The 24,558-nt window shown below is 41.1% G+C and overlaps 1 protein-coding gene across 8 annotated transcripts in view; it reads right to left on the reverse strand.

The window, feature by feature from the left end:
• LOC126161681 (L-gulonolactone oxidase-like) overlaps positions 1 to 24,558 on the reverse strand; it is a 137,429-nt gene that overhangs the window by 95,911 nt on the left and 16,960 nt on the right. For 5 of the 8 annotated variants that reach the window (XM_049917692.1, XM_049917691.1, XM_049917688.1 and 2 more), the window contains exon 3: positions 23,564 to 23,693. The exons of the other annotated variants lie outside the window; for them this stretch is intronic. The gene's annotated coding sequence lies outside the window, so the exon portion shown is untranslated. The remainder of the gene's footprint in view (positions 1 to 23,563; positions 23,694 to 24,558) is intronic. 8 annotated transcript variants of the gene reach the window in all.

Consider the following 24,558-nt stretch of genomic DNA (forward strand, 5'->3'; position numbering starts at 1 on the left):
AAGACTTCTTGTCCCCCATTTTTTACAGATGTTACTAATAAAACCCGTTCCACTCTCTATGTATATCCTCCTCTTGTTCAACTTTGTTAGAAACTATACACAAATATTCTACTGTCTTCTTCGCCTCCATATTTCAAGGGTTTAGTTCTAATATTTCACTTTTTAATGTGAAAAAAGGGATCAGTCAGACATAACTTGTGTAATCCACACACGTGTGATCATTTTGCTTCTTAAGTTCCTTTTGTAGAAAAACTTAACACTTTAATCTTTGTATTCTGAAGCCTAAGCATTGTCACCAAACCAGTTTGTTTGATTTTCTGTTTCCTTCTTCCCTACTTGGCAGTTCCAATATCTAAGTGTTCTCTTCAGATCTTCAAAAAATTCATTCCTGGAGTTAGTATCTGCCTCTCCAGGAGGATGCAAATAAATGGCTCACATCAACACAAGTCACTGAGTTGTTAATTAGCATAGGTTCATCAAACCTCACAGAGCTCAGGCTGTTTACCTCGGTAGCTTCGCACAGTCTCCATGGTGTCCAGCAGAACCAACATCGCCAATATGCAGCATGCCTATCATGGCAGACAATGCTTTACTCAGGCTATTACTTCCTTACATCTCATCATGTGCCCACTCAGCACCACATTTACAATCTTCTACTGGAGACTACTTACGTCACCACCAGACAATGCTGTGACCAGTTACATCTCCGGGCTTCATGCCAGCCACAAAAGCTGCTCACTAAACGGAGTCATCGTCCTCACCGTCAGCACCTGTTACTGACACTAAACCAGACCACTGTCCACTGTTCATGGTGCCACGTCCTGTCACCGATATGAAGGCAGACTTCTGTCCATCGCTCCCAGGTGGCATGTCTTGCCGCATGTTACGCCACGTGCAGCCAATGTCATCGAGCTATGCCTCCGACACATGCCAATGCCCAAGGTCCCAGAAGTATGATCATCTTCAAGGATACACTCAGTGTTCCAGGTTGAATCCTACTGTCAATCGACCCCAGCTTCTCCTGCTCTACCGCCTACCACAACTCATGGACTTTATTGTGTAAGCACATTTCATTTCAGGCAATGTCTCACAGGGACATTTCTGTTTGTACTTTGGTTGTGGGAAATTCATGCATGGAAACTGTATTTGAGGTTCTGTTCTTATATCTATAATAAACACTCCTGCCAGTCACTCCACTCAGCTAACAGCAACAATAAATGTCTTGTGTGGGTTCTCAGTGCATTGCCGTTCTCCATAACCACCATGGATTCTGCTTTCTCCAACACTGGGAATAACTGTGGATCTCACAGCAGGAGCTGCTACAGATGTTGTGCAGGTGGTCTGTGGATTTTCATGCCACTTTAGTGTCAAGTGAGGCATTTGTGGAGAGCCTCTTCCTCCGCTGCCCCCCCCCCCCCCCCCTCCCCACCTGGCCTCGTTCCGCAACACCTTCCACTGCAGTGCCTCTGGCTCAGGCTCCTCCTGCTCTGCTGGTGCCCTTGTCACTGCCCAGCACAATGCTGGCTTGTACTCCAATGGCCAGCCAGCCACTGGCACATGCATTGTCAGCCTGTGCATTGTTGGTTGCACACTGCCGGCCGGCCTGCACATCCCTATGCCACTGACTTGCCTATACCGGCCCCCCATGTCGCCATCCCTCATGTCTCTGGCCCAGGCATTTCTCCTCATTCCTGCATCACGTGCCCAACTGGCTCCTGCACCATAGTTCCCACCGATTCCTGCATCTCAAACCCTGCCGGTTTCTGCTCTAGCAACACCTATTCTGGCAGTGCCAGTTCATCCACCATCTGCTCTGACCATGGTCAGCCCTCTTCCCAAGGATGGTGGTGCCCAACAGGATGTGGACGACGAGGCCACTCTTCACATGCATTTCCATGTTTCCGGATGTTTCTTCCTTTGTTTTGCTGGAACACAGTTTCGTTCTTTTTCAACTGTTTGTGTGTTTTTCAACCACATCAACACTGCTTTTTGCACCTGTGTTCACTTGTTGTTTTTTGATAGGCATTCCTTTACATTTCATATTTCCTCTCAGTGTTGCACATTCTTGGCACTGTTCTCTCCTCCAAGAAACTTGGGTGGTCCATTACTATGTTCTTCCTGTATGCATTCCCTTCCGTGTTGTTGTCATACTGCAACTTTCACGTATTTGTCTGTGCCTTCAGACTCTGGTTCCTTTGTTGTGTCCTCTCCCTCTGTGGACCTTTCACTGGCACCCAGACCACAATGGCCACTGTCACTGATGCCTTCTCTGCAGCTGTCCCTCTCTGTGATGATGCCTCCCCGATGCTGCCACAGTCGTCCCTCTCATGACTGCTCCTCTCCTCAACGACACTGCGCCTCCATATGTGCTGCCGCACCATTCCTCTCATAGGCAGCCCTCTCTTTGATGACACCATCATTGCCTCTGCTGGCGCTGCAACAGCTGGCCAAGTCACAGTCAGCCCTGCTCTTGGCATAACTACTATCATCGCCAAGCCTGTCAGTGAAAACCTCATCCTAGTCATTGGTCTTCTGGTCCCTCGCCCTGTCGATAACACTGCCAGTCTTCTTGTCAGTCCTGTCATCACTGGCCCTGTTCCAGCCAGCCATCCTGCTATCACCAGCCCTGGCAATGCTAACGCCAGTTGTCTTGTCAGCACTGACCTTGCCACAGCTGGCCCTCTAGCTGCCTCTGCTGCTCCTGAAGCCACCGGAGTCATCCCCACTGGCGTCAATGTGACAGATTCTGTTCTTGTTGCCACCGCCACCTTCAGCATTGAGACAACCACCTGCAAGGTCACCAGCCCTCTCATTGCTGGCCCTGTTACGACCAGCCCTATCTCTGCAGACACCAGCCCTTCCGCTGTCAACATGGTTGCCATTTGCTATATTACAGCTGGCCTTATAGCCACCACCACAAGTTCATTGCCACCCCACCACAACAGCAGACAGCCCTGCTGCCTTTACCACTGCCACTGCTGACCCTGCAGCCAGTCTCAGCATACCCATCAAATTACTCATTAGTCAGGTGCCATAGGCTTCATCTCACAACTGGTTTCCTGTGCCTCCTGTATCCAATGTGCATGCTTGCTCCAGGGGCTTTCTCCTTCCATTCCGTGCTGCTTCCTCCTTTGGATGCATTGACCACGGGTAGCTCCTGTCTGTCCCTGTGATCTGGTTCTGGCGCTTGGCGTTATGGAAATTTTGCTACAAATCTCGAGCAGTGCCAGGCCTATGTCCTGTAACCCCTCCCCCCCCCCCCCCTCCTCTGCCTGGCAACCACGCAGTCTCTCATTATGCTAATCCTGTTCATCTCTGGTTTTTACAGGTCCCCGTTCGAGGTGGCCTCTTGTCTGCTGGATCAGATGTCTCACCAGCCTAGCAGCATTGTCGCCTCCTAACTGGCTGCCATTGATCAAGCAACACTCTCATTGACTGCCGACACCTGCCCTGCCATCATCAGCTTACCAATCATGTCTTTTGAGGGGGTCGGATTGTTCCGCATGTCACGTGAGTATGGTGGGCTGCCACCTCTGCAGGAGAATGCAAACACAAGTTACCAAGCTGTTTACAAGCATATCCTAGCCATACAGCACCACATTAATTTTGCTCTGCTAGAGACTACTTAGGTCACCAGCCGACTGTGGCACAACCAGTTACGTCTCTGCGCTTCATGCAGACCACAACAGCAGCTCACTAAACAGTTATCGTACTCATCATGAAAACCTGTCACTGACACTATGCAGGACTGCCATCAAGCCTTCCCAGGTGCCAAGTCTCGCTACACATCATCACATTAGCAGCCTCCAACACATGCCAATGCCCAATGTCCCAGAAGTACTGTCATCCTCAAGGATACATTCTGAGTTCCAGGTTGGGTCCTACCATCGATCATCCTCAGTTCCTCCCGCTTCACTGCCTACAACAAATCTTGGACTTCATCATGTAGATGCATCTCAGGCAGACATTTCTGTCTGTAGATCAGTTGCATGGACATTCACCCACGGCAATGTATTTGAGTTGTGTTCTTATATTGTTAATAAACAGTTGTTATTCAGTCCAGTATTTTGCTTTCAAAAATGTTTGTGACTCATTTATTATGTCTCAATACATAGTGAAAAACATTTATCATTATGCTTTCTATATCCTTGAGTAGTTGCCTTTCTTTTATTTTTACTGGTACCTAAAGATGTGTTTATCTCTTGGTCTAGCTAATTCAGGTGACAATTTCAGTTTCAGGCGTCTGTTGTTTCACCTACTGTTTCCCTACTTTAAATCGTTGTCCAACTCTCACTCCTATAGAGAGGCACACTGCACATAAGAGATTTAACGAATGATTATCTTAAGAAGAAAACTGGAGAGGAATTCCACCTTATGCAAGGCACCTTTGTAGTTTCATTTTAACTCAGACACTTCCATCACTTTTTTTCCCTATCTTCAGTGGATTTGTTTATTTTCCTTGAGCAAAATTGTTGTTACATGTTAACTTACAAAGAAACTTTAGGTACAAAATATTTACATTTGTACGATGAGCGGTTATTGTCAAATTTGACATGTGATCAAAATGGAATGGAAATTTTTGTTTTCCTTAAATAAGCATGGTTTATATATCAACATCAACTTTGCCCCCTTCAAAGCAACCCTCTCAGACATAATACACTTGTGCTAGTGATTTTTCCAACCTTGGAAGCACTTCTGAAAGTCACTTTTCATCATCAAGTCAAATTTTTCAGCGATTCTGTTTTATCTCATCAATGGTGGCAAAATGACGTCATTTCATGGTTCTCTTCAGCCTCAGAAATGGAAAGAAGATGCAGGGGGAACAGTTTTACTTTTTGTCACAAAATCATGAAGGAGTACTGAGGTCTGAGTGGGAGCATTATCATGATGCAATTTCCCTAGAGTGGTTTTGCCACAATTCTGGTCTTTTCCTTCGGATTGTTTCACATAAATGGCACACAACTTCAAAGTAGTATTTCGTATTGGCTACACAAGGCTGGAATTTATGATGCAATATCCATTGTAATAAAAGAAAACAGTGAGAAGAACATTCACATGTGATCAAAGTTATCAATTTTTTTTTCGGTCTTGGCTCTTCAAGACTGTTTCAATTGGCACAATTGGGACGTGGTGTCTACGTCATACCCATGTACTCATGTTTCGTCACCTGTTACAACCTTCTTTAGATATTCTGGATCATTGTTGACTTCATTTAGTAATTCCTGAACACTGTATACCCAACATTGTTTTTGATTGAACTTCAACAATTTCAGAGCACACTTTGCTGCTACATGTTTCATGCCCAAAACATCCAAAAAATTGCTTGGTACGAGCCAAAGGATATGCCAACATCATCAGTAACCCCTCTGATGGTGGTTCAGCAAATTTTAAGCATAATTTTCTTTACTTCTTCCACATTGTTGTCAGTAATAGATCTGCTAGGGCACAGGGGTAAGTTGTCATCTTCAACTTACTCTCAACTCTCTTTGAAACGTTCATACAACTTGCAAACTCTTGTCTTACTCATAGTAGTTTCGCCAAAAATCACAGTCAAAATATGGAATGCGGTGTTCCACTTTGTTCCATTTTTCAATGAAAATTTAATGCAAATTCATTGATCCACTTTCTCAATAGTAAAAATTCTCCAATCACTCAAAAATACAAAAAACATTTTTGACTGTCAACAATAAACTAAATATTCAAAACAGTTGAAAATGCAAACATTCATCAGGAATGTGTGTACTAACATGAATAATAAAATTGAAAATCTGAAGTACAAAGCCCTGAAAATTGAAAAATTCCCGTTATTTTTGGATCACACCTCATATTTTACATTGGTTTGCATAGAGTACAGAGATGAGAGAGCCATTTTATTTTGTTTATTTATGATATGTCTGAAGTTCTGCAGTACATTTGGAAATTAAGTAGATGCATCTGTTTACATACTTCCCATGAAGTTACTGGATGCTCATTTTAGTAGCTTTAGGTATACTACACAGTCTACAGCTTGTCATCTGGAAACAGCAAAATGTTATTTTATTTTTATGATTATTATGCATTTCTGACCAACACTCACTCATGTATCACATCAACTGGCGTATTACTTACAGTTTTTGATGCTGTGGTGTTTTTACTTTCTCTGTGTTGGGGTAACATGCTTATTTCATTTGCTTGGAGGGAGGGAGGGAGGGAGGGAGGGAGGGAGGGAGGGAGGGAGAGGTGGGGAGAGGGGGAGGGAGAGGTGGGGAGAGAGGGGAGGGGGAGGGAGAGGTGGGGAGAGGGGGGAGGGGGAGGGAGAGGTGGGGAGAGAGAGGGAGAGGTGGGGAGAGAGAGAGAGAGAGAGAGAGGGAGGGAGAGGGAGAGAGAGAGAGAGAGAGAGAGAGAGAGAGAGAGAGAGAGAGAGAAGGGGGGAGAGAGAGGGGGGGGATGGAGAGAGAAAGGGGGTGGATGCAATATACTAAAGAGACAAGGACTCAACACAATATACAAGTATACAGAACCAACAATGCAATACAGAACAGACTTGGAAGAAATATCACCAACACTGACAAATACAGCCAGTCTGGTATATATCAATTAACTTGTGATTGCTGTAAATGTGTATATGTGGGTCAAACACGCAATAATTTTAAAACTAGGTACACAAAACGTCTCACAGCACTGAAAAGCAATAGCTCACACTCAACATTTCCAAATCACATAACAACACAGAATCTTATGCAACAAACATAGAAGCTGATTTAGAAATCCTTAAAATCAGTCATCAGCCTATACCAAAAATTAACAACAGAAGAAAACTATAAATCAGTATCAGCCTACACCAAAAATTAACAACAGAAGAAAACTATCACATCCAAAAATCAATAGTCCAAGGAAAGAAAGTACTAAATGAATACACACCACTGTGCTACAAAACCTTCTTTGCTACAATAGAATACCCACCCTAAAACTGCATATGACCAGCCTTCAAAATTAATTTCCCTTCTCATCATAGTGCACACCATTCACTCTACATGCCTATCTAAATCTCCCCCAAAGTGCTCTCTCTCTCTCTCTCTCTCTCTCTCTCTCTCTCTCTCTCTCTTCCTCCCCCCGTCTTGGACACACAAACAAACTAAATACCAACACACACACATGCCACAAAACAACTCTCTCTCTCTCTCTCTCTCTCTCTCTCTCTCTCTCTCTCTCTCTCTCTCTCTCTCTCTTCCTCCCCTCGTCTTGGACACACAAACAAACTAAATACCACCACACACACATGCCACAAAACAAAGGAACAATATACAGCCACAATATGCAATGGCAGCAAAAACTCTTTGCTTGGTTAACAAATCACAGAAAATGCATGTGTAATGACAAAAGTTGCAGAAATAAGCATATACCCCAACATAAATAAAGTAAAAACACCACAGCATCAAAAACTTTAAGTAACTTGCTAACTAATGTGATACATAGCTATTCTTGGTCAGAAATGCACAATAAACAAAATAGAATGTCTCAACTCAGTGACACATCTCTAAACTCTGTACCATATGCGAACAAAGGTAAAATATTTGACAATGACTGCTCATTTTACAAGTGTAAATATTTTGTATGAAAAGTTTCTTTAAAAGTTAACATGCAACAACAATTGTGCAGAAGGAAAACAAATAAATAAGCCCACTGAAGATAGCACAAAAAGTGTTGAATCATGTCTGTGTGAAAATAAAACTGCAAATGTGTCTTGCATGAGGTGTTATTCCTCTCCAATTTTTAGTGAATTCCTTCAATATTTGATGTCCATATATTTGCTCATTAAGAGATGTCTCTTTTTCTGTGGTGCATGTTTAGTGAAGGTAACTCCACATTCTAATTTATCTCTTGTAAAAGAACACTCCCTTAATAACTAAATAGCTTTCCTTATTCAATTTTGGACATCGTGATTGTCACATTTGTTGCTTACTACCAACAGCTTTGCCTTATCAATATTTATCTTTGGTTTATACTCTTTTAAATGTATGAAAATTGTATGCCTTGACTTCTTGTCTGCGAATTATAATTCTCTTTGTTCTCTCTTTCAAGATGCTAATCTAATCTTCAATCAGTACAGGGCGTACATAAAGTCTGGGAACACTTTCAATATTTATTGCACAAGAACTAAACATTGTACAGATATCATACATATTGCATTTTGAAGAGAAACTCCGAAAGAGTGTTTTTAACAAAGATTCAATAAGCGAACCATGAGTGACCTGGTACATACACCAGATCTTTAATGTGTCCCCACAGAAAAAAGTCACGCGGAGTCTGATCCATTGATGCAGCACCTCCGTGTTCAGCTGCCCATGAACTTCACGATGAAAATGGGGTGGAGCCCCATCCTGCTGAAAGATGAACGGAGAGTCCGACTGCATTTGAGGCATCAGCCATTGCTGCAACGTGGTCTTGTAGGAATATCCATTGGCAGTGCTCTCGGCGAAGTGCTCTCGCACCTGAACTCGCCATGTTTGCGACTAGCGCTGACTATCAGCAAATTACCAAACTACGCTGTGGCAGTATATGTGAAAAAAAACTTTCAGGCTCTCTCTTCAAAATGACATAAGTGTTTGGTTCTCGAGTAATAAATAACTGAAAGTGTTCCCAGACTTTATGTACACTCTGTATAATGCCTGACAAAAAAAGTGAACAACCCAGAAGATATGGACAGATGTCAACGTAACTTTTGAACTCATGGTACACTGGCTGGTATGTAAATGAAGGCAGTTGCAATTCTCTCTAACAGGTGGTTTGTGTTTAGTAATGTTACCAGGCTGGTAGTGTGTATAAGGGCTGGGAACAGTATAAAATGTTGAGTGATCATTGTGAAGAACAAGCAGATTATGCATACTCATATAAGACAGCACCTGACAGAATTTAAATGGACTTTCACTGTGTGTCGTCATTTAGACTGCTGGCCGAATTGCATATCCAGATTTGTGGGACATTTGGATATGAGACTGGTGTAATGCTGCACTCCATAGGACCATGAGAGCAGCCATATTCATCATCAAGGTTCTTGTCGGCCATGTCTGACCACCTGTATTGTGCATAAAGAACACTGTAACCCATTGACATCAGCACCTGCTGCCTGGGAACAAGTATTGACTCCCAGCAACATTCTGTGTCATCCCTCACCATGTGTGGGAGACTAGCAGCAGACTAGGGAATTACTGTCCTACGTGTAGGCTGCCATTCACACCACAATCATGGTTCTGCACTATCCTGGATGATGATCGACAGCGAATGCAAAGGTGACCTGAGGAGACATTCCATTCTAAAAAAGTTTTGGAATGGCACAGTGGTGTTATCACTGGCATCATGGTGCATGGAGCCATCAGCTATTACTTCACATAGTTGCCGGTAGTGATCAGGGAACTCTTGATGGTACAGTGGTATGTCACGGACATCCTGTGTTCTCATATGTCACTTCTCATGTGATAGTATTGTGCTGCCATTTTACAGCATGACAATGACCGCCCATACATGACAAATGTTTCTATGAACTGTATGTGTGATGTTGAGCTACTCCTGTGGCCATTAAAGACCCCCAGATCTTTCCCTGGTGCCAACTCCGGCCCAGTATCAGTATCCTGGATATTGTGGACCTGTTACAAGTCATGGGCCAGGTTGTCTCAGAAGACAATACGATGGCTTTATGACAGAATTAGTGCATGCACCCACATCAGAGGGGGTGCAACTTCATACAGATAAGTGGGCTCATACTGCCAAGTTCATAAATTTCACTTGAGTTTGCGATAACTGAAATAACATCAGATACCGCCTTAACCCATGAAATTTTATTTCATTTCCTCCTCCCCTTCTGGGTGGTTCACTTTTTCTTCTCAGACAGTATTTGTTGAACAAGTATGGTGAAAGGGGGATGCTTTGTCTGTTTCCTTTCTTGATTTTTAAAGGTCTTCTTTCCGATATCATATGCACTGCTAAATTGGTTCCACTATTAAAATTAAACTGATCTTTTAAGCTAAGTTCCATCTCACTTTATTAGTATCTTCATTACATGTATATATGATACACAGACATTGTCCAGTTATCACATTATGCAATAACATTTCCTTTTTTTAACAAAGCAATTGTTTTACAGATCTCCAATTTCCTCTTTCTAGTGGCTGTCTATAATTATCTTGAACAAGAAATTCTTCACCATTTCACAAAAATCTGCTGATACATCATTGAAATCTACTGCTTTTATATCCTTCAGATTCTTCAGAGCATGTTCAATTCTGGCTGTGGTACTTGTCAGTGTTCACCCATCTTCACCATCTTTTTGTCCACATTTTCTACTTTTACATTTGTAGTTTTCTTTCCCGTTGCACTGAAGAATGTAGCATCACACTTCCTATTTTTGTGTCCTTTTCAATATCTTTTTCGATATCAGTTGTTTGCTTTTTTCTTTGCTTCTTTGTACTTGCAAATAATAAGATTATTAGTTCTCTTGTAAACTTTCATCTGGTCTGCTGAGCATTACTGACAAGTGGGGTGCACTCAGCCCTTGTGAGGCAAACTGAGGAGCTACTTGATTGAGAAGTAGTCTCCATGACTCCATGACTCCAGTCTCATATGCGGCCAGGAGGGCAGTGTCCTGACTACATGTCCCTCCATATCCGCATCCAGTGACGCCTGTGGGTTGAGGATGACACAAAGGCTGGTCGGTACAGTTAAGCCTTCATGGCCTGTTCAGGTAGAGTTCAGTTCAGCTTGGTTTCTGTAATCTTTCGGATGATCCTCGGCACTCCATAGACGCAATATCTGCTCTACAATTAGATGTGTTCTTAGCTATAATTTTGTATTGCCTATAAACTTATCCACAATTTTCTTAATTCCATTCTTAAGCATTTTCTATTCTGAGCATTTTCTATTCTGAGTCATTTTCATTCAAGTCTGTAATTTCACTTGTCTTTTCCCTCTACACAACTTTTTAGTCCTTAATTCTTCAATCTATCCTCTTTCAAACCCCTTTACGGTGGCACCAATGTCACTATGGAAACCAAGTAGCTGGCACAACATCACTATCAACTGCCATGGCACTTGTCATTAGGAGTGCCCTCTAACGAGGCCACGCATACCAGAATCCTTCATAGAAGCCATTCCAGCACTGATTTGAGGCAGGTGTAATTCTGTTGCAGTATTGATGCAGTGGAAGTGTTTGCCGGAAACCTACTGATTTGGTTCATGCTATGGACTTGCTTTAAAGGTGTTTACTCTATGGACTCTTAGTGACTGGTTGACGTCTTGACACTGTGTGAACTGGACTTTGGCTGACATGTGCGAACTGGAATTTGGTTGGATTGCTTGCTTAAACATAGCCTAATGCTCTGGGGAGTGTTCTGTAATAATTTCTTTTTTTAAGATGGGGTGACACTACATTAGTTTTGAGTGTAGACAGCCTTTACAAAAGTAGTGAGAACTCGGGACCTGTGACGCTTGCAAATCAGTCTTTGAACATTCCATGATTAGGTGAAAGTGTAAGTTTCTTACCATGCAGCAACTTCAGCAATTACTAATGCAAACCGCGCATGATTACCAAGTGCTAACAGCAGCAACATCGTAGCCCTCTTAAGTGTTAGGAAATGTAACAAGTACATCTTTGTGCCACCCATGTTTATGGCTTCTCTACAATTTAATGAACAAAGTGAAGAGTGGGATGCTTAAGAGCCAATAATTGCAGTTACATTCTATGACTGCCAAATTTCCAACACAGAAAGATGAAAGGTGACATTCTTGTTAGGAAATCTTAAATTGTATTACCTAATACAGAAACTAAAGCCACTAACAAATCCAGTACGATTTGAATTGCCTAGAGAATTTTCTCTATTACAAGACAATGAAACACATTATTACAGCCAGGACTGAATTTTGGCGGCACAAAAATGGCCCCCGTCAATCTCATACGGACTGGACCGCCGACCTATGAAGACTAAGCAGGATTGCAATTCTGAATGTTTATGCACAGAACTATTCTCTAATCATTGATGTTAAGTGCAACTTACACCCAACTCAGAAGTTTGGAATCATGCACTGAGGAAATCAGCTCCTTCTCTAATAGAAGTGAAATCAGATCCTTCTCTAATGGAGGTAATGTGAACCGCTCAAGCCTATGAAACTGCCTTTGCAGCCCAGAGTTCGTTTACAATGGAAGAAGACATCACAGCAGTCAGCTCTCCAGCACTGGTCACGTGGGATGTCAAACTACCTCTAGCAGCGCCCTCACCTTCTCCATGACTCAGATGATCCCATCAACAACCACAACAGCGGTGACAGGCCATGCCAGTAACAGTATCACTGTCGGGCTGTAAACCACATACACAAAGATTGCCCTCTTCGGTGTTAACATGCCACAGGTGTGGCAAAAAGGGATACTTGCAAGAAGTATCTTCCAGCAGTTCTACCACAAACATGCCCCTACTTGTGGAAGTGAACCACATGAGTAATAGATCAGTGGAAGAGCAGACTTCTCAGTATGCAGCCCCAACAAAAGTACTTAGATGCATCCACAAGCAGCAAGCACTCAGTGAAGTTATTCCTTCACACTGGTGCTTCTGTGTCCTTTCTAAACCAAGCCACTTACTTAAATTTGAGGTTGCTGCCTGAACTTTTGGGCCTATGGACACCATCATGTGTCCTTGTTAGGAAAACTTTCAATTTTACTTATGTATAATTAAGTCCACCACTCAGTAAATTTTCCAGTGGTAGAGGTTCCCAAGGTGGACAGTGTTTATGGAGTGGACCCTTTTCATGCTTTTGGGTTTACGATTCTTGAAACAGTACACACTATGAAGTCTGAAGGATTTTCCACCAACCTAAAGATTCTCTGTGACAGATATCCTCAAATCTTCTCACCTGAGATAGGGAAGGTGACTGATTTTGAAGCTCACATGACTTTCAAGTGATGGCTACCCCATGCTTCTTCAAAGCTCACCTGGTGCCCCTGACTCCGAAGGATGCCCTCAAAGTGACTGGGCAGACTCACTCATGAGGATGTGTTAATGCGTATTCCTCACGGTCAATGAGTCACTCCACTTTAACGGCACTTTGAGTCTTTGTGGTTTCCTTCAAGTGATGTTAAACACATATGAGTTGAAATGGAAACTTACCTCTACCAACCACTGGTGAACTACTTGCCAAATTAGGCCACAGCACTTTATCCAGTAAAATCATCCTCACAGAGAAATATTTTCAAATTCCCTTGAATGCAGTGTCACGAGTTTACCTAGTGCTCAATACACCATACAGCCTCTACTGTTATAACTGGTTACCTTTCAGAACCCAATCAGCCCCTGTCATATTCCAGTGTGTTATGGATCACTTTCTACACAGAATTTCAAACTGTACCGCGTACCTCAATGAAATCTTAATTACAGGTTTCACTCCTGAGGACCACCTTCACAACCTCAAACACTTGCTCCAGAGGCTGGCAACAAAAGGACTAAAATGCAACCAGCAAAAGTGTTCTTTCATGCAGTCATCCTTGAAATATCGGGGTTCAAACTTTGAGCTAATTGACTTGAACCAATCGAAGATTATGTCGAGTTATCCACAACATATAGCCACCCAAAACTGTCAAAGACCTACAAGTGTTTCCTCGTAAGATCAACTATTATGGCAGCTTTGTTGCAAATATAGCTGAAAACTCTCCTCACTGAACCAGCTATGATTCCAAGTTTCATGTACTGAATGGTCACCTCACTCAGGCTTTCTGTACTTTGAAATACTTCCATAAGCAAGCACCATGTTAGTCAACATACGCCCCTGGCCTGTCTCTGAATAGTAACGACCAATGCATAAACCCATGGTACAGGCTTCACTTAAAACTTCCAGGCTGATGGGCCATGGACAATGTACGTAAAGGGGAAAGTTTTATACATCGACCACGCTCATCAACCTGGAAATTTTAAGTGAAGACAATACCAGCCATGAAAGCCTACATTGTATGACCCTGGTATTGGTGTTATCCACTCCCATGACTACCCAAATGGCCCAGAAAGTCCCATGGCACATGCTTCGAAGACCTTATTTGCCTCCCAGGAACGCTACCTCAAATAGAACATGAGGCCTTCACTACAATCTACACTGTCCATGAATTTAAATTATTCCTTTACAGACAGAAATTTTGCCTTGTTCCATACCATAACCCGCTGCTAACATCTGATGCAGAGGAACAGGCTGCTCAAAACATTGGTACATAGGTTATGAACCTGTCCACCAAGCAATCTCAACCAAGAACTAGAACATCTGAGGATGGGGTTCCAGGAGAATGGCTACAAAAGGTAGCAAACTTGGAGAGCAAAGTCCAGAAGTCCTATACCAACTGTACAACTAGCAGAAATAGTAGAGGAAACTCAGGATGATGTGGACACTGCAGTTATTCTATTTTGAGGTGCATTATCCTTATAAGTAGGACAACTTATCCACAAATAACAAGTGAAGACTGTTTCTCGCCAACAAGCTAAAACACAAGCACTGCTTGTTATTATAAGGATGAGCACAGACAAAAGATTTCCAGAGTCTGTTAGATAATGTTCCAATGTTGAATGACATAGGTAAGACAGTATGTACTGTTGAGAATCACTGCTGTGAACACCAATGGCACAACAGACTGCAGTACCTAACAATCTGGCAGTGAAGGAAAACTGCCTATCGGAATAACACAGGATGGATTATGACCATACTATATTCCTGACACACACACACACACACACACACACACTTAACTTCTAGGGCAGTGTCACTACAGAATTTTTCAGGATTTGTGTAAGCAAACAGCTGATCAAACATGAAAATGGCTACACCCTTCATGAGGCTTGCAAACTGCACTTCAGTATTCAGTTTATTCACCATTGACCACTTACAGCAGAATAGGTCTGAACATTAAATATACAATTAACAATAACTTTACAGTAAAGTTTTTAAAATTTAATTCCTTTTCTTTTAGGAATATTCTTATATACTAATGTCAACAATTATTTCAAAATATTCTGTTATCTTATAAAATGGGTGTTTGAGTGACCAGTCATAAATCTTATGTTTGAAAATATTACTGGTCAGTGACCAAGTAGATGCTGGGAGTTTATTGAAGAGTTTTAAACTCATTATTTTGTGTGAGTTTGCTGTCTTTGTGAGTCTGTGTCTTGGTATGTCGAAGTCCAGTTAGCCTCTGGTGTTGTCGGGATGCATGTTCTCTCTGGTCTCGAACTCATTTAAGTTGCTTTTGACATAAAGCAGTGCTGTGTAGATGTATAGATTCACAGCAGTTAATATCATGTGCTCGATAAAGAGGGGGCGGCAGTGTTCCTTGGGCTTAACTTTGCTCATTATTCTGATTACTTTTTTTTTGAATTTTCAGAATTTTACTGACAAAGCAAGAATGTCCCCATAACAATATGCCGGAGGAAATGTGTGATTGAAAGAGGCCAAAATATACCACCTTTAGATACTCATCAGTGACTACATCTGTAAGTCTCCACATGAGATAACACATTCTTGCTATTCTCTTGCAGATATGGCTAATGTGTTCCTCCCAGTTTAATTTTGAATCAATGTGGAATCCTAATAATTTTATTGATTTGCTTTCAACAGCTGTAGTTAAACCCAGAATTAGTTCTTGTGTTTTATCAGGCTTACATAGGAGTTCATTAGAAGAAAACCAATTCATTACTAGTTCTAGTTTTTCCTGTGTTGCCTGATGCAGTTCTGTTGTGTCATGGTGTGTATTGAGCAATGTTGTATCATCTGCATAACACACAATTGAATTTGCTCCTACACGGTAAGGTAAGTCATTAATTGCAATGATGAACAGAAAAGGACCTAGGACCGAGCCCTGAGGCACTCCAGCCCGAACTTCCTTCAGCGAGGAGCATCTATTTTTAATTGATACAAACTGTCTCCTGTTACTTAAGTATGATTTGATTACATCTAAAGATGGTTTGTGTATGCCATAAAATTCCAGTTTTGCAAGTATGGTGTTAGATGGTATGCAGTCGAAGGCTTTGCTAAGATCACAAAGTACGGCTGATACTCGATCCTTATTTTTGAATGCAGTTAAACACCTGGTTAACAACTTCAGTGACAGCAGTAGTGGTATTTTTACCACGTTGATATGCAAACTGTCTGTTGGAGAGGAGTATCATGCTTATCAAAATAGCTATTTAGTTGACTGTACATTACATATTCAAAAACTTTAGAGAAAATTGGGACAACTGAAACTGGTCAATAGTTTTGGGGCAGATGCTTATCTCCCTTTTTAGAGACTGGTATCACTTTAGCAGTTTTGAGTGCATCTGGGAAAACTCCAGATTCTAAACACATATTAAAAATGAAAGAAAGAGAATGAGATTTTCACTCTGCAGCGGAGTGTGCGCTGATATGAAACTTCCTGGCAGATTAAAACTGTGTGCCCGACCGAGACTCGAACTCGAGACCTTTGCCTTTCGCGGGCAAGTGCTCTACCATCTGAGCTACCGAAGCACGACTCACGCCCGGTACTCACAGCTTTACTTCTGCCAGTACCTCGTCTCCTACCTTCCAAACTTTACAGATGCTCTCCTGCGAACCTTGCAGAACTAGCACTCCTGAAAGAAAGGATATCGCGGAGACATGGCTTAGCCACAGCCTGGGGGATGTTTCCAGAATGAGATTTTCACTCTGCAGCGGAGTGTTCGCAGGAGAGCTTCTGTAAAGTTTGGAAGGTAGGAGACGAGGTACTGGCAGAAGTAAAGCTGTGAGTACCGGGCGTGAGTCGTGCTTCGGTAGCTCAGATGGTAGAGCACTTGCCCACGAAAGGCAAAGGTCCCGAGTTCGAGTCTCGGTCGGGCACACAGTTTTAATCTGCCAGGAAGTTTCATGAAAGAAAGAGGTTGACAGATAAAGTGTATTATTTTTTTCATTACATAGTTAAAAAACCAATAACAGTCCATACTTTTGGAGTTGGTGAACATTGCCACAGCTTTTACAATATCCTCTGGGGTGACAACATTCCGGTGGAAAGTATACCTCCTATGGGGCACAGCACCGAGATGATCTCGTGCACAAGTGCCATTTTGCTTGATTTTGTTTTTCAGCTCACTCACTGCTGGGACCAGCATTGCATCTTGTGTATGGGTTTGTGAATTATATTGGTTGATGATATCCCATGCTGCTTTACATTTGATGGGAGCACTTTCAATATAATGTTCACATGCCTGTTTTTTTGGCCAAGGACAGTTTGTCTTTGTAGATTTATTTACATTTTAGATAAGCTCTATAAGAAGTATTATCTATCTCAGGTCCTTGTTTACAAGAATTTTTATATATTCTGTACAGTCTGAGCATCTCCTCCCTAGTGAGAGTTAGCTCATCTGTATACCATTTTAGCTGTTTGTTTTTCTGTTTATGAAAAGGGCTACTTTTGATTAATGGTGAGCAGGAGCACCATAACTCTGTATTTCCAGGAAGTTGTTAAACATCATTTCACCAGCACCCTTCGCAGGTTGCGTGTTGTATACAAAGTCCCAGTTAACATCAGATATTCTGTCAATAAATAAATTAATATATTCGCCTTTCTGCCCTCTTAGTCATGTGGCATTAGACTTGATTCTGACTGATTTGTCTGATTTAGGCAACTGATCACAGCAGAATGTTAAAATCAATGGTTCATGATCACCTAGGGCTCCATTGGCAAGTCTAATGTCATACATATACCTAGAAAAATTTACTATAATATTATCTAAGCATGCATTATCCCGTGTTGGTGTGTAATTTGTACATTGTAAATTTAGTGATCTTAAGATATTAAAAAATGTTCTAGTAACATGTTCATCACTGTTGGCCATTTCAATGTTGAAATCACCACAGAAAATTAGTTTTATGTTAGATTTTAGTATTTTCCTCATAAGCAGCTCAAATCTTTTGAAAAATGTATTTACATCTCCTCCTGGTGATCTATATAAGCTAACAATTATAGTATTCTCTGCGTTTAGTCTTATACAGCTAAATTCTCCATATAGTTCTGCACACTAAGAGCTAACATCTATTTTGGTAAACATTATACTATCTTTAACAAATATTAGGACACCTCCATTCTTTCTTTCACTTCTACACATAATGCCTCCAACAGCATACCCTTGAGGAACAAAATATTGTACTTGATCTTCTGTCAGCCAACGTTCTGAGATACAAACAACATCAACATTTTCAATACTGCAAAAATGTTCTAATTGTAATACTTTGTTCCTAATGCAGCGAATGTTCGTTTGCATCACAGTAACATATTTGTGTTTATTGTCTGTGAACACTCTCTCATTCGAATGTCACTTTTAGCACCTAGTTGAAGTACAGGAGGTTTATTACCCGCTGATTCACAGACTTTTATACTAAAAAATGACGTACATTCCAGGTATTACTCAAACCGCTACTTCCGTAGATTGTTTTATTCCATGTGAGTCTTTCTTTAATTACTTCGTTGACACGTTCACACACAAACTTTTTCCCTTCCCACCATGTCTGGTGTGAAGGTTATGCTGCAGTTTACTTATATCGACCACAGCACAATTTGCGTATTCAGAACACAGTTTCTTTATTTTAATATTCGTTCTTCGAATTTCTTTATTAACGCACGAACTATAGATTAGATCGTGCCTATGAGGCACTGTAGCAAAAACTGTATTCCTTGATTTATTTTTTTCTAGAAAGTTCTGAAGCCCTTTTACGCAGACATCTGCTTCATTTTTCGCAACATCATTTGATCCCGTTATGCATATGACAAAGTCATTTTCTTGCGTGGATTCTGTTTGAATGCAAGGGTCTAAAACGTGTTTAGCTCCCGCTCCAGGTTTAACAACACTGGTCACTGCCATGTCTCGATTTATTTCTTGAAACATACTTGATATATTCCTGCCATGGCTGTCTGTTAGAAAAAGCGCACTGTTCTTTTTGTCCAATTAAGAAGAGAAAGGAGATATCCCCCAACAAACTGAATTTGAGGGCATATAGACACCTCTCCCACTGCAACCTTACATGCTCATTCCATTTCATATCACTTTGCAACATCACAGCTAAAAATTTAATCAGTGTGACTGTGTCAAACAGCACACCATCAATACCGTATTTGAACATCACAGGATTGGTTTTCCTATTCATCTGCATTAACTAGCATTCATCTACATTTAGCACAAGCTCGCATTCATCATACCAAATAGAAATTCCATATCAACAAAAATAATCAAATTTTGAAAATATAATTGGATAGATAAAAAAATCTACTTGCTAAGTGGTGGCAGGAGAATACACATATAAAAGGATCAAAATTTGCAAGTTTTTGGAGCCAGTGGCTCCTTCTTCTAGCAGAAGAGTTGAAGTGGAAAGAAGAGATGTGAAAGAAAAGGACTAGCAAGGTTTCAGTAAAGGAGTAGAGTTTGGAAAAGTTTCTCAGAACCCAGGGTGAGAGGAGACTTACTGAATGGGATGAGAAGGAAAGACATTGTTGGGGACTGCATCAAAAGTGATTTTGACCTTCGAACAGCCCTCTGTAGCTGCATGCAAACAAAATGTTCCCCTGTTTTTACAATGAATATGACCCCAACACATGTTAACCATCAACCTGCAAAATAATAAAAGAAACTAATTTTATAAATGAAGTTCTTGTGTACACCTTACAATTCCATCTCGGAAATTTACTTGCAATTCCAAATTTTCCTTCATCATTGATTTTCATGCCTCTAATGAAAATATTAATATATACAATGTAATTAGCATTATTCCAGTTTATCAACAGTATAAATAACATAAAAACAGAAAATAAAAATGTTAGTGTATAGGGAGTCAATTCCATTACCATCAGGTTACCATTCTGAAACTTTTCCCTGCACAAACTGCATTCTGGAAACAACACTAACATAAATGACTTATGCCTCACTGAACCCATGCCAAAAATGCTATTTCTTCTGAATGCTTTTCCATCTGGAGCTCCCACTTCTGTCACTTTCATTTTGGCTAAGCCCTGCATATACCATAAATCTGGACAAAATCGGTGAAGGCAAGTAGGTGCGGTCCCTTACAGTCACTCAATGATGACTCTTTTCCGTACACTTCAGCACCATCAGTAAACAGCCGCAGTCTGCTGCTCACTCTACTCATCATATTGTTTATGTACATATAGAAGAAGAGTGGTCCTAACCACACTTTCCCGGGGGCACTCCTGACAATATTCATGTCTCCAATAACCACCTGCTGACCAGTTCAACATACTGGGTTCTATTCTCTAAGAAGTCTACAAGCCATTCACATATATGAGAACGTATTCCATATGTTCAGGCCTTCATTAACGGCATGCAGTGGGGCACTATGTCAACGCTTTCCAGAAATCTAGGAGTACGAAATCTACCTGTTTCCCCGTCATCCATGGTTTACAAGACATTATGCAAGAAAAGGGCAAGCTGAGCTTTGCATGAGTGATACTTCCTAAAACTGAGCTGATCTGTGGACAGAAGGTTTTCTGTCTTAATAAAATTTGTTGTATTCAAACTTAAAGTACTCTCAAGAACCCTCCAGTGCACCGAAGATAAGGATATGGGTCTTTAGTTTTGTGGGTCTGTTCTTTTACTCTCATTATACATGACAGTCACACGCATTTTTTTCCACTCGCTTAGGCCCTGAAGCTGTGTGAGAGCTTTGCAGTAAATAAAAACTAAGTAAGGGGATCAATGCCGAATAGTATTCTCTGTAAAAACCTTACTGTGTTTCTGCCTTGACCTGGAAATTTATCTGTTTCCAACTCTTTCAGTTGTTTATCAATGACAGGGACATCTGTCTCTATGCCCTCCATATGGGAGATCATACAATGGTCAAACGATGGTATGTCTGTATGATCCTACAGAACAAATGACTTTTTTAATTATAAAATTTAAAACTCTAGCTTTCCTTACACTGTCTTCTATTGTCACACCAGACTGGTCAACAAGTGACTGAATACAAGCCTTTGACCAGCTTAGTCATTCTACATAGGACTCAAATTTTCTTGAGTTCTCTGCAAAACCTTTTGCTACCATATGACAGTGGAAGTCGGTGCATGCTTTGTGCATGAATCTTTTCGCAGTTGAATGAGTTTTTGCATTCATTTTTGACCATAGAGTGTAACAATTTCTGTTTCCTCAGCATTTTCCGAGTTCCGTTAAACCCTAGCAGGTCTCTTCTGTCCTTTTATCCCTTACTAGGCATATATTTCTCCACAACGCAGTTTACAATCAGTTCAAACTTTGCCTACAGTTCCTCCGCGACCATCACATTAGAAGTAAATGATTTCCATTCATAGTCTAGGCAGGATGCTAACAACTGCTTACCTGCTCTTTCCAGCATTAGCTCTTCGGATGGATTCATTAACTTAGTAACAATTGTAACTATAATGTCATGATCACTAGTTCCTGCCTCTGTACAGACACTGTCAGTAAGGTCAGGCCTGTTTGTAGCTACAAGGTTTAAAGTATTTCCATTGCATGTGGGTTGACAAACTAGCTGCTCGAGGCCGTATACAGAAAATGTGTTCTGAACTACTTCACAAGATTGTCTGCCCACACCACAGGCAATGAATCCATAGGCATTGCAGTTCACACTCAGTAGGCAAACATCGCCTCCAATTAACACTGCTTTATTGTGGTAATTCTACACTACTGAGCACAGACTTTCTTTGAATTATTCTACAATTGTTTAATCAGAACTGGGTGGCCGATAAAAACATGTAACGATTAACTTAAGTTTACCTAGTCTGGTTACTTGTGTCCAGATTACTTTGCAGTCACACTCCATTTCAACCTCGATAGAGACGATATTTTTGTCGATTCCCCTCATATGGCATCTAATCTGTCTTCTTGATATGCATTTCATGCCTCACTACATATTTCACAGTTTTCTACTTTGGCTTTCATCCAGCTATCCTTTTCAAGTATTCGTTGAGCGTAACAGGTCTCCTGAAAGGCAGTAAGTTCAGGGACTTCATTACAAATGCTTCGACAAATAATTGTTACAATTTTGACTTCAAAGTGTCTTTACTTTGCACACTATATGAACTTGGTCTCTGCAAACCAAATGCCAGGTGTTTATCGGAGGACCTCAATCTAACACTTAGCCTTAAAAAAAAATAAAAAAGCACATTCTGCTTCCTCCACGCCATGTGACACTTATCTGTCAAGGGGAATCCTACAATTCTTTGCCTATAATGCAGGTTCAGGAATCTGCAGCTGAGACAATTACAGAATCACTGGAGCCTCTGGCTCTGAACCAAAAGACCTCGATCACTTCTGCGTACAACAACGCAAACTGTAAGCATTGCTTGCACCCCACGAGCAAGGCCACTGTCTCCACCACTTCCACTAGCTGCTGATACAAACTGAGGATAGACTCCAATCCCTAGTGACAGGCATCACTCGTGCCAACATGAGCAGCAACTTGCAGATGACTGCACCGCACTCACAATAGCTGCAGGCAGGTTGTCCTCCACATCTCAGATGAGGCTTCCCCAACAGACACACTGAGTGTGCAATGGACTTCTTTCCAGCTCTGGATGCTGCTTTGTTTCCCTTAAAGGTTCCACAACACTCCTAACATTGGAGCTCAGAGCTCCAACTAACTAGCAACCTCCCCCCTCCCCCGCCCCCCAACACACACACACCATGCACCTGCTCGGACTCTGCTGAAAGAGTGGTGACTAGTCCATTTGTAAGGTGAATGGATAAGGTCAGACGGCCAGTCCCCACATTCCCCCCCTCCCGGTCTCAAGCAACTCAAACACATTACAATTTTCCACTTATTCTGCAAATCAGATAAGCTGGAAGGTGACTTAGCAGCCATGTCTATGGGCAAAACAAGTGACATCCGAAAAGCCCCTTGCAATCCAACAGTTTCTCTGCACCTACAAACCATGAGGCAACAGCTGGCACAGCCAATGGCATCTTCAGCTATTCACAAACTGCAGCCAGCTCCTGCATTCGTACACAGCATGCACTTCTCTATCTATCCTACTACTAAAATCTGTCATTATGTTATTCTTGGCATCAAGAATTCTTCAATTTGTTCATACATTTGTCATTATGCTGTTCTTATCATCAGGTGATCTTCAATTTGTTCATACATTTCTTCAGCCTCTTCATTATGATGATCTAAAGTTAGAAAATATGCTTGAAAAATAACTAGGTTTCTCTGTTTACTGCTCATCTTTGCGATTAATGATCTGCCACTGAAATTGTGTTCACCATTTCACTAGTTAATTTAGCAATTTACTACTACAGTAACTCCATTCATTCCTACTTCTTCAAATGCACCGAGAATTAGCCTACTCTGCATTCTCCAGAACTGAAATCACAATTGCCTCCACCCAAGTTCATTAACTTTTAACACATTACTGTATTTGTCTTTCATTTCATTTTTAACTCCTCTTGTTTACCAACTCTTAACAATTCTGTATATTCCAAGTAGCAATTTTGATCAATAAAATTCTTCAGTCATCTGCAACAAGGATATAATGAATTGGTGATCTGAGAGACCTTAATGGTTATTGTGTTACCTTTCCTGCTAAATCTTGAGTTCCAAAGGCTATGAACTGCAACTGTGTCTCCTTCTCGACTTTCCTTCATTAAAGCTGCTTTTGTAGGAAGTTAATGCAGCAGTATCTTATTCCCTTCTGCAATTTCAACCTGGGAAACAGACACTGTTTGTAGCCACCCATAATATAGAGAATAGTAACTGATTTAACAGATGCAGGTTAGAAAATATCTTGGCAGTATAGAAAGTAGTAAACACAGAATGTGATATTCACATACTTTGGAGCTAACTCATTCCAAGCCATTACAATATAATGTGTAAGGTGACCCACAGAACTTCAAACTATTAATTAACTAACATGGAATATTTTGGTATATATTTTAGACAGACAAAGAGGCACAAGAAGGATGGGCAAAAATATGGTAGTCTAATTTTAAACATATACACCTAAAAAAGAAGACACACACACACTAAAACAGGACGGAAGCATGAATAGTATACTACTACAAAAATGAAAATTAATGTTCCACTTTGTTAGTGTGTGCATGGCCTCATAACTGACGCATGGAGCATATTAGTGAAAGGTACATGTGTATACCATTCCAATATGTCTACATTTACTGATATAATTTTAAGCTCACACTGGTTGGAAGTTGTATTTTTGAAGAACCACACCAACATACAGTCAAGAGTGCTTTGCTGACAGTACAGGAGAAAATGAATGGAATGAAATTAAATATGTGTCATCTAGAAAGTAAATCTACTCATGCTTACTGAGTGATATCTCTTGGGAGACACACAACAGAAAAAGAAACCAAACATTTTCTTTAAGCAGTTGCCAATAACACAAATGTTTCACAAACGCTTGTGAAAGAAAGAGAAAATGCAGACTATCACATTTTGGTGATATGAAAACAGACAAAGGATGCAAATACCCAAATTTTCAGAAATGCAGCAAGAGGAAAACTGCAAACTAAGAGGAAAAATACCACTGAATCAGACTATAGACCCAAACAA

This window comes from Schistocerca cancellata, chromosome 2, assembly GCF_023864275.1.
Source record: "Schistocerca cancellata isolate TAMUIC-IGC-003103 chromosome 2, iqSchCanc2.1, whole genome shotgun sequence".
In the NCBI taxonomy this organism is placed as follows: Eukaryota; Metazoa; Arthropoda; class Insecta; order Orthoptera; family Acrididae; genus Schistocerca; species Schistocerca cancellata.